The sequence below is a fragment of the Tupaia chinensis genome, unplaced genomic scaffold (genome assembly GCF_000334495.1).
Source record: "Tupaia chinensis unplaced genomic scaffold, TupChi_1.0 Scaffold145407_1, whole genome shotgun sequence".
In the NCBI taxonomy this organism is placed as follows: Eukaryota; Metazoa; Chordata; class Mammalia; order Scandentia; family Tupaiidae; genus Tupaia; species Tupaia belangeri.
In genome coordinates this window covers 799,075-819,855 of record NW_006205268.1, presented here as the reverse complement: position 1 = coordinate 819,855, position 20,781 = coordinate 799,075, and positions in this window count along the sequence as shown.

The following is a 20,781-nucleotide window of genomic DNA, read 5'->3' as shown; positions in this document are numbered from 1 at the left end:
GAATCCCAGACCCAGTGGCTTAAACTCACGCTGGGTGTGTATGCGTGCATGCCCAAGATCCTAAGAGGAGAATGGAGGAGAAAGGATTGAGGCATGACCATCCCCCTCTAGGGGGTGATTTATTGCTTTCTGTCTGTCTCTCTCTTTCTGGTGTGCATATGCACCCTATAGCAAAAATCTCTCCAAAAAAAAATATATGATTTGGAAGTGTAAAATAATGGGTTTTCATTTTTTAATTTGCTTACTGGAATTAGAGTGAGAAAGAGGGAAATTGAGAAAGCATCCCCTGAGCAGGGGATAGTCAGGCTGCAATCTCTTCTCCATTTATCCTTTGGACATTTGGGGCACACACACAGTTAGTTGTTCAGTATATTTTTTAAGTCACCAAGTCTGGGATTAGAACCACATAGTTGGCCGTGTGGGATCTAGTTGCCTTAACACCATGCCACCATCTTGCCCAATGATGATTATTTTTAACATGTTAAAAACATCCTAATTAGTCATATGGGTATAATGACCACAGTTCGAATCCCAGACCCAGTGGCTTAAACTCACGCTGGGTGTGTATGCGTGCATGCCCAAGATCCTAAGAGGAGAATGGAGGAGAAAGGATTGAGGCATGACCATCCCCCTCTAGGGGGTGATTTATTGCTTTCTGTCTGTCTCTCTCTTTCTGGTGTGCATATGCACCCTATAGCAAAAATCTCTCCAAAAAAAAATATATGATTTGGAAGTGTAAAATAATGGGTTTTCATTTTTTAATTTGCTTACTGGAATTAGAGTGAGAAAGAGGGAAATTGAGAAAGCATCCCCTGAGCAGGGGATAGTCAGGCTGCAATCTCTTCTCCATTTATCCTTTGGACATTTGGGGCACACACACAGTTAGTTGTTCAGTATATTTTTTAAGTCACCAAGTCTGGGATTAGAACCACATAGTTGGCCGTGTGGGATCTAGTTGCCTTAACACCATGCCACCATCTCTTGCCCAATGATGATTATTTTTAACATGTTAAAAACATCCTAATTAGTCATATGGGTATAATGATAAAGAAGATTATAAATTAATTGCAGCATTATATGAATATTCAAATTATTCTCACATTTAAAGAAATGTGTATTATTTGAGCTAGGAAATTTTTCTCCTCACTATGAATGTATCTAGTCCAGATTTTGAGATCCACTGGGCAGCTAACAGTGGGTCGTGCTGGGATGGGACATTTCTATTATATTCTTTTTGCAATAACTAATAGTACCATCTGGCAACCTGAGTGTATTTCTTGTCATTACAAGTCAGAGAAGTATATAATTATCTCAATGAAAGGGAGCTTTTCAAAAAAAGTCAGTGTAAAAAACATTTTCTTGTTGCATTGGGTGAAAAAAGCATGCCAAAAAATGAGGAGGTGTTGTATAACTTTATATAAATCTATAAAATTTAGACACAAATAAACTACCGATAGAGTCATAAGGCTCTATGTTATTAATTACTAAAATCTCATATTTTTCAGACTCTTGGCACTTGGGTTATAACTGAATGATGACTGAGATTCAGACTCTTGAATTAATTAGGAAGAGGGTGTTTCAAATGACAACAAAACTGTCAATTAATGTTTATTTACTTTTGAACAGGTGTTAAATGATTGATTTCAAAGTGCAAAAATATAGCCTGCTTTGTAACTAGAGCTGTGAAAAATATTCACAGCCTAAACTAAAAAAAAGAAAAAAAAATCTTAAGAAAAGGAAGGGATGGTTTATTTACCAGTAAAAAATATCTCTGTAATTATGTTAATACCATGGGCAGTCTCTGGTATTCTAGTATGTATCAGAGATATGTATCAACTTTTTTTTTTTTTGGAGAAGTCTTTTGCTATAGGGCGCATGCACTCACCAGAAAGCCAGAGAGAGACAGAGACAGAAAGCAAGAAATCACCCCCTGGGGGGGATGGCCATGCCGCAATCCCTTCTCCTTTCTTCTCTCAGGATCTTGGGCATGCACGCACATGCGCCCAGTGTGATTTTAAGCCACTGGGTCTGGGACTCAAACTGCAGTTGACTACATGGGAGTCCAGCTGGTCCCTCAACTTTCCAGAATATTCATCAATGACTAAAACACTTGCAAAATGTGCAGGTTTCAAACTGTTTGAATTACAGATTGTGGTGTGGGCATATAAAATGGAAAAGGAATACTTGGATAAGGAATGGTATGATGGGAGATGTTGGATTTAAGTTGTACCCACATTGCCATAATGTTTTTGGTTCTTGCCTAACTGAAAATGTATGTGCCGCATTATAACCCACATACCAAAGAGTCTGGTTCTTAGACCCCTTACAAACGTGAGGTATATGGAATAAGTATACAATATTTGGAGTACAACTTTGAGGCTCTTTTCCAACATTTCAATAAAATAGCTACAAATAGTAAAATAAAAAGTTATTAAAATTGGAAGATGCATCCCCACACTAAGTGAAAATATATAACAAATATGTCTAGCTATATTCTTTACTTCAACATTACATAGTTCTATACATTAAGATGTTACAGTAAAAAAGAAACTGAACTTGATTAGACTCATACATGAGAATCAAGCTAAATTAGTATTAATAATCATAGTTTATTTCTAAATATTCAATTTAATTCTCAAATAATTGTTTTTAGGTTTTGTCATGCAAAAAAGGAGAGACTCTAATAGGGAAAAAAATGTTGTTAATGGATAAAAAGTTTGATTGGAAGTAATGGGCTTGGGGTTTTGCATCATAGAAGAAATACAACATGGGGGCCAGCAGACAGCATGGTGGTTAAAGTGCTAGACCCTACGTGATTGATAGCAATTCGAGTTCTGAACCCAGCACCTTGAAAAATCATACCAGGTGTGTGTGTGTGTGTGTATGTGTGTGTGTGTGTGTGTGTGTGTGTGTGTGTGTCTGCCCAGAATCCTTAGAGGAAAATGGAGAAGGGATTGCAGCATGGCCATCACATTCAGGGGTGATTTCTCACTTTCCTTTTCTTTGTTTTTCTCTGTCTCTTTCCAGTGAGTGAACACACCCTATATAGGGCAAAAACCAAACAAACAAAAAGAAATACAACATGGCCTTAATTGCTCACTGTCACATAGACTAGGGAAAAATCATGGGTACAAATACTTATGATAAAATTATTTTATAAAACTTTGAAATTTAACTGTTAAAATACTTGAAAGAAAGAAGAGGAATTCTTTTTTTTTAATTTTCTTTCTTTTTTTATTTTTTATTATCATCATAATCTTCTTTATATTACATTGGATTACATATAACTTTACAGCGTATTACATTGCTTTTTCAAAAGGGAATGCCATGCATGTCAGTCAGCACAGAGACATTAATCTCTCCGCTTCAACATTCAATATCTTTTCTATGTTTTCCCCAATCATTATTATTATTATTCTAATTATTTTTTAAAACAGTCAATCGCTTTGGTAGATATTATCACAGAGGAGGTGGTATTCTACTTGATTTTAGAAAGCAAGTTTGATTTAGATAGCCATATAAAGGAAGAACTACTTTCTTGGAAGGAGATTGAAAGGAATGAAAATTCAATGTGACTAAACTTTTTCCCCCCCAGTGCCAATCAGAAGACACCTGGTAGAAGTATGAAAAAGTAGCGAAGTGTTATGTTAATGGAAGTCAATTTATTGGATAAAAACTACGTGTTACATACCATGAAACACATCTTTTTGTTTATTTTGTCTTTAGTTGTTCTTGATTTTAATGAGTATACTAAATTATACTGATAACAACACAATTCTGAAATATGGGAAATTGAATTGATCCCCAACTTTTTTCTATTAACAATATCCGGTAGAATAATTTTCTGTGGCTATCCAGGTTTTATTGCATAGTTTCAAATGAAAGTGCACTCCAACGTTTCAAAGAAATCAATGGCATAATTGAAAAGCTATAATTGTTAGAAAGTCTTTTATTAAATTAAATGCTTTTACTCACTTCCTGACTCAATCTAAACCTTCTGGAGCTATGCAGAAATTATTTTATCTAATGTATGAGGTATATTCAAAAAGTTCATAGGGAATGCATATTATGAAAAACTATGCATAGATAAGAAATTTATGTTTGCTTCAAAAAATTCAGTTTTATTTATTTAGTTTTTAGAGATATTTTTGCTATTGGGTGCATATGCTCACCAGAGGAAGAGAAAGACAGAGACAGAAAGTGAGAATTCATCCCCCCAGGGAAGATGACCACACCACGATTCCTTCTCCATTCTCTTCTCAAGATCTTGGGCATGCCTGTATACACACCTGGCATAAGTTTAAAGCTAATGGGTCCAGAACTTGAACTATACAAGAGTCCAGTGACATAACCATTATGTTATCTACTGGTCCCAAAAATAAACTCATGTTTTAATTCCAATTCCCTTAATCACTAGGCTATAGGACAGACCTTTTGAGAAAAGCTTTATTTATTCTTTTGAATAAGAAATAGCAGGCATATTTATTGACATTTTTAATTTAAATCATTTGGAATTTATTTATTTTTTTAGAGAGGGATTTTTGCTATAGAGCATGTGTAGTCATCCAAGAGACAGCGAGATACAGAGAGAGAGAAAGCAAGAAATCACTCCCTAGGGGGGATAACCACGTTGCAATTTCTTCTTGTCCATTCTCCTCTTGAGATTGTGGGCATGTACGCACATGTGCCTGGTGTGAGTTTCAAGCCACTAGGTCCAGGACTTGAACCGTGGTCGACTCCATGGGAGTCCAGCAATGTAACCATTCCTTCACCTGCTGGTCCCTAAAATTTAAATATTAAGTCAGCAGTACATGATGTTTGAGTAGGTTTCCTAATGATATCTAAACAGTATTCATATATTCAAGTTTTTTTTTCTTGATATTCAGGAAGATTTTGTATTTTTTTATTGTGTGCTTTTTGTGTTCCTTGATAAAAAGTATTCATCTAATTTTTATTTCTTTCAAATGTGACTGACATTAGGAGTTAAATTTGTCTTTCTCTATTTTGATTGACTATAATTTTATGAATAATAACTTTTTATAATATTTAATTTTGTTCATTATTATTATTTTTACATTTTCTATAGGGCTCATGTGTTCTTCCGAAAGAGACAGAGTGAGAGAGAAAGAAAGCAAGCCTCCAGGTTTGAGACTCAAACCACAGTCGGCCCTAAGGGTGGCCAGCACCTTAACCACCACGTCCCCTGCTGGCCCCATGGATAGTAATTTCATATCCAGCTATGTCACTCATTCAACACTGGTTGTTTTACGTTAGCTAAAACTATCTGCAAGTAATACAATGTCTCTAAGTTACACCAAAACACTAATAATTTAAATGCCATTCCTTAGAAAGTATTTTTTTCCTTTTATTTTATTTTTTCTCCTTTATATAAAAGTAATAGGACATAAGGACTATGTCAAACAGAATCTTTCTTTTCTTGTCAAGAATAAATATGAAATTATTTCATATACTTATTTGTACCTCTTCAGTATTAATACTTTTTAAAAAAAATTTGGTCCTATTCATATATTAATATATATGTATTTTTTTCAACATCTTCACTTTTTTGCAATTCACCACAATATTGAGCAGTACATGTTTTCTACTCATATAATGATAGGTAACATAGAAAGTATCTTAATAAGTAAATACATTTATTTTTAAGCTGTATCTTTCAAGCAGTAAGAGTGACTTTCAAAATGTCCCCTTTTTTGGGAACAAGCAGTTAGCGTAATGGCTTTGTCGCTGGACTCCCACGTAGTCGACCGCAGTTCACGTCCTGGATCCAGTGGCTTAAAACTCGCGCCAGGCGTGTGTGCGTGCGTGCCCAAGATCCCAAGAAGAGAATGGAGGAGAAGGGATTGCGGCATGGCCATCCCCCCTGGGGGGTGATTTCTTGCTTTCTGTCTCTATGTCTCTCTCTGTCTGGCGAGTGCACGTGCCCTATAGTGAAAAAACCTCTCCAAAAAAAAAAAAGTCCCCTTTTTTAACACCAATAAGTACTTCAGTGCACATTTCAGTATTATCAGTGTGTCATTTTATAATTTTAAAAGTAGTTAGGCATGTAGAGTTTTATTGAACATTCTTCGTAATATTAAAAAAAAAAATGAGATGCCAGGAATTCTGTTTCTATTGAAATAACTAAGGTAAAAAGAAAACCTGCACCAGAACCCTGCTCTTCTGGCACTCAGACCAAGTATGTAGCTTTCAAGAAAAAAGAAATGTTTAAATAAGTCATATCTTGTAATATAGACTGAAATAATTTAAAAAGATCTTTCCATCAGACCTGGACTAGAGATTCTGAGCCCAGGGTTAGTTACATGGCAATTCAGTAGGGGAATTCCTTTAGGGCACTATTATAAAACTGTCGTTTGATAACACATTGTACTACTGTAGTCTCCATCCACACGCACAAACACACACACACACACACACACACACACACATACACATCAAACAGAGAAGCAGATTATATTAAACTGTAGAGAAGGGATGATTTCAGGTGGCAGGATAAAGGGCTTTGATGCAGAGATGTTGCAGGTTGAATTTAGAGCTGGTTCTACTTCATGTAAGAGGAAATATAAGTACATCCTCACAGCACAAAATTTCATTGATTCACCTACTCACTCTTAAGTAGTCCCCAATTGCTTGGACAAAGCATAATGCTATGCACTGCATTGTGTCCCATTGAAATCCCTACATGGAAGCCCTAAGCGCTAGTGTGAAGAGATCAAGAGATGGGACCACTGAAGAGGTCCTACATGTGGGGCCTTCACCCCATCAGACTGATGTCCTGATAATAAAAGAAGCTATGAGAGATCCCTCGGTCTGCACATGCGCAGAGAAGAGTCTGTGTAAGGACAGAGAGAAGGCAGCTGTCCTACAAGCTGGAAAAAGAGGTATCACCAAAAACCAGTCCTTGCTCTCAAACCTGTAGCATCCAGAATTGGGAGAAAATATCTTTCAGCTATTAAAGTTGCCCAGTCTGCTGTGTTTTATTATGGCACCAGAGTTGACAGACATCACTATCTTTATATTTGGACACTATCACACAGGCCACCCTTTCTACGTATCCACATAAATTCAGGCATTTTACCAGAAAAATACATTTGTACCACTTTATGCAATCTCAGACTCACTTAGTTATGGAAACTCACTAGATCTGAAAATAGTGTAGGAAATTTATATTAAAGATCACAACATGCCTTTTTTTTATGGTTGACTGACAGGATAAATTTCCCTAAGCTTGTCAATCAGAGTTTTAATCGATACCATTCTCACCTACAACGTATGCTGTTGAAAAGCAGTGGGTCTAGCTGTATGCATTTCCCAGATGTATTGTGTGTGTGTGTGTCTGTGTGTGTGTGTGTGTGTGTGTGTATGAGAGAGAGAGAGAAAGAGAGAGAGAGAGAGGAGGAAGGAAGGAAGGGGAGAAAGATAAAGAGAGAATTTGATCATTATTAGAAATCCAGCAGTTTGAAGATACAAACTAAGACATTCTTATATACATGCTTTATGGTGGTAGAAGAGAGATGAGTTTTATCCACGTATGGTTAGACATAGCCTTTTCTCTCTTGGGAATATAAAAAGCACAGATAAAAATAGTATGAGAAAAAGAAATAATGACCTTTGATTCCCAGATAGTTAGAACCACGATACTTGCATTTCTTTGAGTCTGATGCGTATTTCTTGTCAAGACAGAAAAGTAAGTTGTGTATTCTGTGAACAGAATGCATGAGTGTACTGATCTGAAAAATAATTTGGTGAATTGCCTCTAAAGCAGTGATGTGAACAAGAAAGGAATAAAAGGCTATGAGGACTTACATATCTCTTCTCATGTGCATCAAAATGCTAAAAATGCAAGAAAAAGAGACAATTTGGAGATAGTTATATGTCTGGCGTACTTTTTTCTTCAAGACAAAAGAGTTGTAATATCACCTACAGTAATTTATCTTCTAAATCCTATTATGCACTAGTGATCTGATCATTTAAAAAAAATATTTGTTTTCAATATAATGAAAGGGAGGAAGGGAACCAAGAAAGAGTTACCCTTGACAGAGTCTCACTGTGTCTAGATCCTCCTGGCCTAGCTTCCCAATTAGCTAGAATTGCAGATATGTTGAGGATGGCCTGTGAGTAGAACCTGTGGCGTTCAGGAGGCTTCTAGCTTTCCACACAGAAGTACTACCTGTGACTCACCAGGCCTGAAAATTAGCTAGAATTGCAGATATGTTGAGGATGGCCTGTGAGTAGAACCTGTGGCGTTCAGGAGGCTTCTAGAGCTTTTCACACAGAAGTACTACCTGTGTCTCACCGGGCCTGAAACTGTATCTTTTTTATTCTTATTATTTTAGTTTGGCTATAGGGTACATGCATTTACTGGAGAGAGACAGAGAGAAAAGGAAGGAAAGTAAGAAAACACCTCTCCCCCACAGAAGATGGCCATGCTGAATCCCTTCTCCATTTTTCCTCTCAGGGTTTTGGGCATGCACACACGTGCCCAATGTGTCTTTCAGGCTGCCAGGTCCAGAACTCATACTACATAGTCATCCATGTAAGATCCACCTGTCCTAACTGCCATGCCACTGGCTAACCCCTTTCTTTAACATTGTGGGTAAATATAGGGGCATATAGGGTAAAGTTTAAAACAGTTATTTAGAAATCATACCAAAATAATGTGTTAACACAGTGTATTAAAAAGTGGAATTAAGTATGAAAGGACTTCTCATAAGTCCTATCTAAAATTTACCAATGTATTTGGTATTGAAATGCAAAAACTCTTTGTCGTACAAAACCTCAAGTTCATTATATATGAATTCTCACATTAAGAACTACTACAAAAAAACAAAAAGCATACCTAGATAGTAGTGCCTCTTAAAGACTTGCTGGATCCTAAGTAGGGTCTCATGGAAGCAATTCATAATTCAGTGCCTTTTTAGGAACTGGTCCCAAGAAGGATGCCACAAACATTTTGTTAATTCTCAATCAAATGAGAATATATATTGAACAAACTCTTAAATATAAATATGATTATACAATGTAAGATGTTATAAGATACAGATACTTTTGCTTTGGATGGAATGTTCTCTTCCTATAGGTATCTTCAAATGAAAAGCCACATTATAGTCAGAAGATTGTCTAATGAACCCAAATTCAATTCAAAGTAATGAGAATTAGGTTTATTCTATTTAATACTTATTTCCCATCATGTTATGTTAATGTCATGCATCTCCATAAGCAGAAAGAGAATATTTATTATTGTGTGTTTTTTAACCCAGGAAGTGTTAACAAATAAAACCCTCCAAGAGATGCCCTCCATATCTTTCCCCTAGTAACACATCTTTTTTTCTCTTCCACTTGAAATCTTCATTGGACATTTATGTGGAATGGTGCAGATTGCCCACAGAACACTCTTTTCCACTTTCTTATTTCCTGTTAAATCTTATTGTGTCTAGGAATTCTCCCCTACTGCACACAGGCATGATTGCTGGTGTGGGTGATTGCAGTCTCAGCTCAAATAGGGCCTGGTTTACTCACAGTGTATTGCTTTACCTATTGCCAGTGGTCAGTTCAAACATGGTCATGTTATTTAAACTCTGACCTATAAAATGTATCATAAAATATGTTGAATGACTTTTGAAAACTTTTTTTTATCTTCTGAGCAGAAACCACAAGATGAGGAAGTTTTCTTTTCCTTATGTATTGTTGAATCATGACATTCTAGGCAGGATTCCATAGCCATTATATTACTAAGACATCTATGTAGGACCCTAACGATAGAATCAATATTGGTGGTACCAGATGGATGAAAATAATCTAGATACTTGATGACATCATTCAGCTCTTCAATCTACCAATCTGAAGAGCCTTTCTATATCTAAATGCCCAGGTACATGAGGCAGAAACTAAACCTTAACTATGAACTGATTTTAAGTAGTGTTGGGGCCAGCAGGTGGTGTGATGATTAAGGCATCGGACTTACACATAGTTGACTGAGGTTTGAGTCCCAGACTTGGAGGTTTGAAATGCATGCCAGGTGCATGTGTGTGCATGCCCAAAATCCCAGAAAGAGAATGAAGGAAAAAAAGAATTGCAATATGGCCCTTTCTCTTGTGGAGTGATTTCTCACTTTCACTCTGTCTCTCTGGTGAGTGTATGTGCCCTATAGTAAAAGTCTCTCCAAAATAAATGAGTAAGTAAGTAAGTAAGTGGTGTTAGTGGGGCTTCTTAGGTGATGTAATTGTTAAGGCTCTGGACTCCTACATGGTCTACTGTGGTTAGAGTCCTGGACCTGGGACTTGCTTTCTCACTCTTCTCCCCCCATCTCTCTGTCTCTCTATGGTCGCATTAAAAATAGCAATAATAAAAAATAACATTAAATAAATACTTAAAAATAAAGTGGTGTTAAATCAGATCATCACTTCCTAGTTTACAGTGTTCAATCATCTCTCATTGTCCTGAAAAATAAATGGAACTTCTTAAAAATATCATAGAAAATCATTCAAATGCTGGTTTTGTTCATCTCAATGACCTCAACTACCACTATGTTCATCCCTAAGTAAGATCCAGAACCTCTGGTTTTCCTCCAAATTTCTAATACCCATACGCCCTAGAGCTTGCCTTTTCTTAATATCAATCTTGGGAGAACCTCATCCTCCCAGATCCCGTATACCAGGTTTCTTCACACCTTTCCAGTCTCAACTCAAACATCATCTTCTGAAATGGCTCTTGCTCTCTGCTCAATCTGACACGTTTCTTTTTCTAGCATTCTCCTTAACATCACATATGCTTCAGATGTTACAGATTGCCAGACAGGGATTATGTTTTTATTAGAGTCTTTTTTTTTTAAGTTTTTTTTTTTTTTGCCATAGGGCATGTGTGCTCACCAGAGAGAGACAGTGAGAGGGAAAGTGAGAAATCACCTCCAGTGGGAGAGGGTGGTAGCTCTGCCACAATCCTTTCTCCTCCATTCTCCTCTTGGGATTTTGGGCACACTTGCACATGTGCTCAGAGTGATTTTCAAGCTGCTGGGTTTGGGACTTAAACCATAGTCAGCCATGTGGGAGTCCAGTGCCTTAACCACTGCCCCATCTGTGGACACCTCTATTAGAGTCTTGATGCACAATTTTATTCAAAATATCAACCCTATTACGCAGTTAGCATAATAGCTCTGTCGCTGGACTCCTACATAGTCGACTGCAGTTCGAGTCCTGGACCCAGTGGCTTAAACTCACGCCGGGCACGTGTGCGTGTGTGCCCAAGATCCCGGGAGGAGAATGGAGAAGGGATTGCGGTGTGACCATCCCCCTGGGGGGTGATTTCTCGCTTTCTGTCTCTCTGTCTCTCTCTGTCTGTCTGGTGAGTGCACGTAACCTATAGTAAAAACCTCTCCAAAAATAAAATAAAATATCAACCCTCTCATTGGACTCCTATCACTCCTAATATCTCCCTATTCATTTTTCTTCATTTAACATACAGACCTCTGAGTATCAAACATATATTACATGTTCATTGTGGACCTTCTAACATGAGGCTTCAAGCTACTAGAGAAGTGGAAATTCTGTTGTGGTGTTCACTGCTGCATCACCACTGTCTAGAGGCTGTCTAGAACAGTGATTAATGATAACAATGTTATTGTTCCAAGATCATTGGAAAGACTGCACGAGCTTAGCAGGCTAGTGCTTGTCATGCACCAGTATCTCTGTGCATATTGAATATTACTTTATTAGCGACTCCTTCTATCCAACTATGTGGAAAGCCTCCAGTTCTTCTTGTTAGTTAGGAGGAGTCCCAGCAAAACTGCTAATGGCAAGATAGGTAATACAGAAAATTTGACTTCCCTGACTATATATAGACAGAAACAGGTGTTACAAGGCAAATTCTATTCTAATATTCTTCCACCAATCAAATTGTCTTCCTGGCCTTTGCTGTGGTTAAGTTCTTCCACTGTGCAGCCACTTCCTTCTTTAGTGTTTTCTCTTTTCTTTACATTTGTGCTGTGCATTCATGAGTGGTATGATAAACTAAGAAATTCCTTGTTCTCTAAGAATCTTTCTCCATCTATTTCCCTTTCCTATTTGTTTCTCTCTCTCTCAAATGAGAATGTGATAAATTCTCATATTTGAGCACAAGCTAAGGAGGATAAAAGAAATATTTCTTTTACGTCACATTTAGACATGTCTTCCAACCTGTATTATCAAATTTCTTTACCCTGCATATTGGAATACAAACTTGATAATAAAAAGCAACTGTCACTTTAATTTCTTTACCCTGCATATTGGAATACAAACATGATAATAAAAAGCTACTGTTACTCTTTTTGATTTGTTTGTTTGTTTTCTTTATGTATTCCTCTCATAGAAATCTTTGGAGCAGTTTGGACCCCTTCTGGTTTGAGTAAGAGACCCCTGTCTCCTTGACATATTGTCTAGTATAGCTACAAACTTCACCATGTTCTCCCTAAAATCTATTGCCTCCTTCTGAAATAGTAATAACACTTTGTTAACTGAATAAACTTGTTTTTATGCAAAAATAAATCATTTTACCTTTCTTTCCCTTTCTCCAATTCAACCCACCTTGCCAAGGAACAAAGATGAATGTTATTGTCTCCCCATTCGCACTCTCTATTTGCAAATCTTCGGTCACTTTTCATTTTCTACAAGATAACCTCCCTTATCTTTGACATTTATAACCAGGTGTCTGTGTGCACTCTAATCCTTACTAACATTTCCAACTTTTCCTCCTAGGTTTGTGTAAAAGCAACACTGTTCCAGTCAAAGGGTTCTTTTTGCTACAAACCAATAGACCTCATGCTCTCTTTGTGTGGGTCTTCAGATACCTTTTCCCAGCTAGATATCACATTATCTTTATCTATCTAAACTCCTGGCTGAAATGCCATTTCTCTTCCTGAGCAATATAGACTTACATGATTTTTCTCTTCACTGAATTTGATGTGCATTAATATTCTCTAACGTCAGTATGGCATTTTTCCATGATAAATGTCCTTCATCTGAGGTTGTTTTGTTTATTCCTTGTTAATAACAATTTTAAAAGAATAGCTTGTAATCCTTAGAACTATTTTTAACTCAAAGAGTAGGTACTCAAAATAATTACTGACAGAGTGCATATCTAAGCAAAACGTATAATCAAGTCCCTGCAACTGTGAAATAAGATGCCAAGTAGGTAGCACTAATCACAAAATAGGCCAGTGCAATGAAAAATGTGGAAACATTGTTCAGTATCCTCAAAATTCTTTGAACTTTGTCATTTTTTTTTCATCTCCCCAGTGAGGTTGATTTGGGGATCTGAACCCACGTTCATCTGGCCTCCAGCCTTGCAGGGCACTTGAACTACTGCTGCACTGCAGCACCTGGGCCAGAAGTTGAATTTTTTCACATACCCATTATAATTGGCTTTCTTCTGTCTCACATTACAGTTGGAATAAGAAAACTCCATTTTCCTTATACTGCATATAAACAATGTAATGTTAGAAATAAAAATAACTCCCTTCTTTACTTTAAAAAAAATTAACTGAATGAAGTATAATCCTGTGTTTATTATATGGATCCATCTATCTATACACACACGAGAGGTATGCATAAATAGGTATAAATATATACACACATGTATTCATATATAAATACACACACACTCATATGTATATGTATATAATCTTAGGTCAGCTTTTTTTAAGGTAGTAATTTATATTTTCTCAAAATGCAGAGAAGGAACTGAGACACAAAGAGTTTAAATATTCTTGCTCAGGGCTATATAGCTTATGAATGTTTCAGCAGCAAGGATATTAACAAGGTCAGTAAAACATACTCACTGTTTTTCTATCACAAATCCAAAATCATATCATCTAACCCTCAGCTTCAGGTTCTCTGGAAAATTTGTAGCAGTATAAACTCTAGCTTTCATTTCACAACAGTAATTCAAACAAGCTTTTTGGAGAAATATGAAGTTAAATTAAGAAAAAACTCATGCACACAAATACCTGTGCATGCACTCATGTACATACACACATGCATTCTCCAATTAGTGTTAACTTATGTACAATGGGAATTACTAAAACATTTTCAATATTACGGTTTTTTGAGAAGGGATAAAATAAAAATTCAATAGATGGTGATACTGAAAATAAAAAATAAGGTTATGTATGCTACAAAGGAGAAGATAAGTACTCTTTTTTTCCTTTTAATATGCACAGAGGGATGTGGAGATATAATAAGATTTTAAAAATCACCACATTGTTTGGTATTTAATCATTACTTTTATTTATTTGTTAATAAAACTAAAAATGATGACAATTTCTTTAGCATTATTTTTTTTTCCTCTTCTAATGATATACTTCATCAAAATGCTATAATAAAGTAAATGGAAAGGTATTTCCATTATATTAGGTTTACTTGCATTTTTCCCTAAAGTAATTGTCATAAAACATGAGATGACATATGTTATTTGAATCATTTAATTTTGGAGAGGCTTCAGATAGGGGGTAAATATGCTTTATGGAATTGGTATCTCAAAGCATAAAATGAGCTTTGGGCAAAATAAACCACTTTCTAGATAAAGTGTAGTTGGCTCTGCCTGTTTAGTCCCAAGAGCATTAACTAAATTAGCAGTTTTCACCAATTGGTTTAGACACCCATTCTATTTATTTTGCAGCCATTTAATATGCATCTATAGTGTACTCCTAAATTTTTCTACTACTAATAAAATTGTTTCACCATACAATTAATCTCTTTAATTAGTATTAAAAAAAGAACATGTCTGTTTGTATTTTTCAATTTCAGCATATGTAATTGTACCATGGTTTTGTTTAGTAATTTATAACTTGTATCCCATATTTAAAAAATAATGGGTTTATTATGAATTTTATATACAAACCAAAAAGTTCAGAGAAAGAAAGTGATTCATACACAATAAATTAGACTTTGGTAAGCAAATAAATATTTGGTTCTACTTCATTCATTTCTTATAACTATTTGTTCCATTTAGATATATAGTCCACATTCACTTTAATATTTTGGATTTTCTCTTAAAGCAAGTTGTCCTACATATTAGAATAATATTACATTAAAATGTTAGACACCATTTGTCATTTAGCTATTTTAATATATCGTAATTTAGTTAGCTCTTTATCTTTGGATAAATACTTATTTTGAGCATATTGCAACTATAAACATTGTTACAATGTGTATCTTTGTGTATAAATTTTCATTACATTAAACTTCCATACTTGAATTATTGAGCCAAAAGTAGTTATCATTTCAAATGCTGTTCATAGGAATCAAAGCCAGAAAAGCAACCAAGATTTTAATTTTTTTATAATATGTGATGTCATTGTATCTTTGCTTTTTTGTCACTATTCTGAAAAGAGGAGAAAATTCCATTTCCATATCCCATGCTCTCTGCAGAAGACAATATATTTAAATAAGAACAAGACAGGCTTATTTTAAGAATATCTCCCTGATCCAAGCACCCAAACGAGGACTATCTTTTCTGCTGTCATAATGTTTTACTTCAGCAGGGTCCCACTTGAACATATTATACATCTGGACTCTCATTTGGAAGCACCACTGTGAATTGGCCCGTATTACAACCTAATCATTCACCACCCACGTTACACAGCAGAGTGATTCAAGAAGACACCGCATTAAGCCCACTAAACATGCATAATCCCTTCAATTAAAACTCTGCAGGATTGTTTTCATGTTGAACATACAGACTAATCGTTAATGTCCCTTAACTGTGCTAATGTAATTATTTGTGCAAATTACACTCTTCTAAATATTTCTCTGAAATTTCCATTGTGTAATCATTAACAGGAAGGAAGTGTCTTCTATATGGTAATGATAGTTAGCCGATTTCACCCTTATTTCAATAATTATGCTCTCCAGTGTCATAGTTTTAGTCATTCCTGTATGTTCTTTCCCATCTGTGTAGTAGACAATACGTTCATTTAATGCAGAAATGCTGTATTTAAGTCTTTGAACTACCTTCAGTGTCATTTACAATAACAGGATCAGTCAACATCAATACCAAGAGCATCCATTTAGAGGTTCTTCAAAAAAAATTTACTGATTTAGGGAACCAGCAGTTAGCGTAATGGCTATGTTGCTGGTCTCCCACGTAGTCGACCGCGGTTCGTGTCCTGGACCCGGTGGCTTAAAACTCACGCCGGACACGTGTGCGTGCGTGCCCAAGATCCTGAGAGGAGAATGGAGGAGAAGGGATTGCAGCGTGACCATCCCCCCTGGGGGGTGATTTCTCGCTTTCTGTCTCTATGTCTCTGTCTGTCTGTCTGGCGAGCGCATGCGCCCTACAGTGAAAATCTCTCCAAAAAAAAAAAAAAAAATTACTGATTTAGTGAGAACATCAACATTTTGAAAACAGTTGCTTCGCCATTATGATCTATAGAATATTTTATACGTTTACTCTAGGATCGAACCTTAAATCAAATGAAACATCTTTTTAAAAATAAAAGCACAGAAAGTTTACTTAAAGTGTACATTTTCTGCTGCCACATATTTGATGTTATAGGATGAGTTCTCCTGAGTTCTATTTAATAATACATTTATTAAGAAATAATTTTAATCATATAATAAATGGCAGGCATGAAAACAAATAGTCTCTGTCTTAGTTCATTATTGCATTGATAGCAGAAATGCCTGAGACTGGAAGATTTATTAAGAAATAGAGGTTTATTGACTCATAATCCTGCTGGCTGTAAAGTCCCAAAATGTCACAAAATGGCGAAACGCAGAATCTGAGCAGAGGTGAGCATAACCTATATCCAGGGGACTGCATGTGACCTTATTTCCTCATTTCATATACACGTCAGAACTCAATTGTGGGGGGGGGGACTTATCCTAATGACTTTATCTCACCCAAAGTCCCCACTCTGAGACACCAAAAAGGGATTAAATACCATGTGTTCTGGATGGAAGTCTCATTTTGTATACTGTAATGATACACAGTGAATGAATGTAAATAAATAAATTTAAAATTAAAAAAGAAGGAACAAAGTTTTTACTTAACCTCTTCATGATACAACCAAATCCTAAGACAAGAACTTCTGGGGGACATCTAATCACTGCCACTGAAACTAAATTCTAAAACAGAATCTCTGGAGGACAAGTCATTATCCAAACCATAACAGTCTCCACCAACTTATGCCAGTTCTGGGCAACGAGTCATTGGGATAAAGCCATTGGGATAAAGAAATTTAGTTCTTAATTGGCTCTATCACATTGACACAGTAAAACTGAATTCATCCACAATAAAAATGAATGGAGGCTGTACACACATATGCTATCGCAGCGGTGAGCATTGACACAGTAAAACTGAATTCATCCACAAATATGCTATCGCAGCGGTGAACTTCTTGATATGGTAACACATAGTTTTTCACAAACAAACATATAGCTGCCTGCACTGAAATGAACAATGTTATCAAAGCCTTTCCCTCACTTTGTCATTTAGACGGATTATTCATGCAGTGGGAATGGTATATATTTCTAGTTCATTCTATAGATGCCACTATGCAGATATTGGGGATACAAAATTAGTTCAACACCAGGGTTATTGCCTTTGCATTGTACTGACTGAAGCAGTTACATGACTTGGATTTGATGATGAAATATATCACAACCTGTACTAGGTTCATTTTCAGAATTAGTAAAGATACAGATAAGAAAAGTTGTGGGTAAAAAAAATATATGTGTGTGTGCGTGTGTGTGTATGTGTGAATGACAGATGTAGAGCTAGTTCCTCTAAATTTCGAATATTTGCTATTGTTATGAGAGTTGCAAAAACACGTCATAATATGGGCAGAATCCTGTTTATGAGTTTTAAAAGGACCCCGTATCATAAAAATGTGCTAGATACTGATGAGGAAAATGAAAATATTTAGAAATGCTAGATAACCAAGTTATGTAACTGAATCTCAGAAAGTTCAGGGTGTCCCCAAGATGCAGGGTTTAGAAGGCGAGGGTGGTGCTAGCTCTCACCGAAACTGCTGCCATCCTGTACTAATTCACCTGTTTGGAACAAGCGGCTTGGACTTAGCTGAGAGAAGAGGGGAAAGGTGTTGAGCACCATGAAGCAGATGCCCGAATTGAGCTCTCTACACATAGAGGCATACTCAAATATAAAAGTGTACACACAGAGGCATACTCAAATATAAAATTGTGGGTGCATAAGGCTGTGGGAGATTTTTTTCACAATCACAGGAGAGATTTAATTAGAGTAGATCTCTCTCCACCAGGCCCTACATGGACTGGGAAGACATGGAGTGGACATAAACTCTGAAAATTCCTAAATACAACCTACTTCTATGAGATCTAGCAAACAAAATAATGTGAAATGATAAGTTTAAGCAAATAGTAACCAGAAGAAGACAAAAACTAAACTGGACACAAGAGAAGATATAAAACTAGGCAGAAATATACAAAAAAGTTAAGTGTCTATGCACTCAATAAATAGCCTGAAAATATGTAGAACAAAATTTGGTGAACTCACAGGCAGAAACTGAACCCTCCTTTATCATAAGAGTCAATTTAACAACCCATCTCTCTGCAATTTTGTAATTAAACAGAAAAAAATAAAAAGATCCAGATTGAAATTTGGGTCCATGCAGCTGTACAGTTAACAAGCTTGATCTAATGTGTATTTCCGCACCAAATAATTAGAAAAATATATTCTTGTCTTACATGCATGGATTATTATGAAAATTAATCTTATATTAGATCATAAAGCATGCTTGATAAATTTCAAAGAATTAACGTACAGACCACCTTCACTGAATACAATAGATGTAAGCTAAAAATGAGTTATCCATCCCAAAGTGGAAGCCAAGGTAATGTTGATAGATTACTGTTGGAATAAAGTTTAAAAGTTTATAAATACAGTCTGGGGCAAAACTGAAAAGTGGGTTCACTGAGCCTGTGTTAGAGCAGAGTCGTGTTTCTATGATTATTTTTCTCTGTTCTTTGGTAGATATGCATGCTGTAGTGAGTCTGTATCATCTAATTCCCTTACACTCAGGGATGATTACACATAGTATTTCTGGCCAGTGGGAACATAGCAGACAATGAAGACACATGTCATACGCCAGGGAAGGTAATTCAACAAAATCCAAGGAGCTCGGGTTCCCGTCAGTTCTAAAACAAAACACAACCAGCTTTACTGGACTGCTTAAGCCTACATCAAGAGAAATAACCTTCCACCTGTTATAACTTACATTATTTTCTGTCTCTATTCCACAGCCAGGTTTATTTTTTAATAAAATCAGAGTGCAAACATATTTTGAAACTAAAGGTACACCTCAAAATTCTACTTTTGACTTTCAGAAGTTAATATGTTTTCATACTTAATTTTTTTTCTAAATCTAATCTAGAGAGAAGACGAAATATAAGGGAACTTCAAAAAATTCATGGAAAATAAAATTAAAATATGAGGCTTATTGTGATGCAAAAATAAATCCATGCGACTTTTTTCAAAATATGCATTCCTCATGACTTTTTTTTTTTCAAGACTTGTCCTATATTTAAGTTTATTTAAAATAAGTGTTGAATTCAAAACAGTCTTTTTATTCATCAGCATTTGGCATTAACATACAAGCGTTGTTAAGATTCTAGCCCAGGTAAAAGGATACCCTTACAACAGCTTAGATTGTTTGGCTATTGGCCACAGAACTGCATAATGGTTTTCACAATAAGATTCCTACCAAGGAAAAATAATATGGTGCTAGAAAAGCTGTTTTGTAATGTTGTTTATCTTAGTCTTTTGGGAGTAAGGATTTTTGTTTAATCTACACAGATTAATCATGGCATCTTCTAGCTCAGGTGCAAACAAATATTAGGATTTTTTAATGGACAGAGCACAACCAGATAGGAAAAAGTTAACCACTCATCCCACCCATCACAGAAATAGAGAACTTTTTACGTCTCCTCTACAATTAATAGGGCTTTAGCTTACTGGTTGACAGCCTTAATAGATGGGACATTGTACTTGTAGTTAGAAAGCTGTGTCTATTTAGATTCTGTCAACTAAAGTTATTCACTCCTGGCCTCCTACAAAAATAGATTCATGATAACTCTCAAGATTATTGTGAGAGTTAAAATATATATTAGAAAATTATTGGTACAATTATTTGCATATATTCTTGCTTGCTTAATATCTATTTGGTTGCTATGAATCATGCATGAATATTTTGTATCAGGCTGCTATCATCTAGAATTAAGGGTTTTCATTTCATTGTTTTGTTTGTTTTTTGTTTGTTTGTTTTTGCCGTTGGTCACGTGCACTCTTCAAAGACCGAGAGACAGTGAGTGGGAAAGGAAAGGCCATCCCCAGAGAGGCCATCCACAGTCCCTTCTACTCAACTCCTCCTGGGATTTTAGGCACATACACACATGTGCCTGGCCTAATTTTTAATCCACCAGGTCTAGAACTTGAACCATGGTCGGCCATGTGGATTTCTTACACCTTAACCACCATGCCACTTGCTGGCCTGTTTATTTTTTAAGGCATTACATATTGTTCTTTATACTAGTACTTACCCATACAATTGTTAGTAAGCTTGGGGAAATTTAGGGAAAAAATGATAAAGAACAAAACATTTAATAAAGGAAATAACAGATTAAAAATATATAAACAACTGTTATAGTCAATATATAAAATACAGTATGTCAAAGTAAAGTACTAGGAATATATTGGGGCTTTGGGTGTTCAAATTTCTTTGCAATTGGTTCTAGATACCAAAGCAAGGTAGAT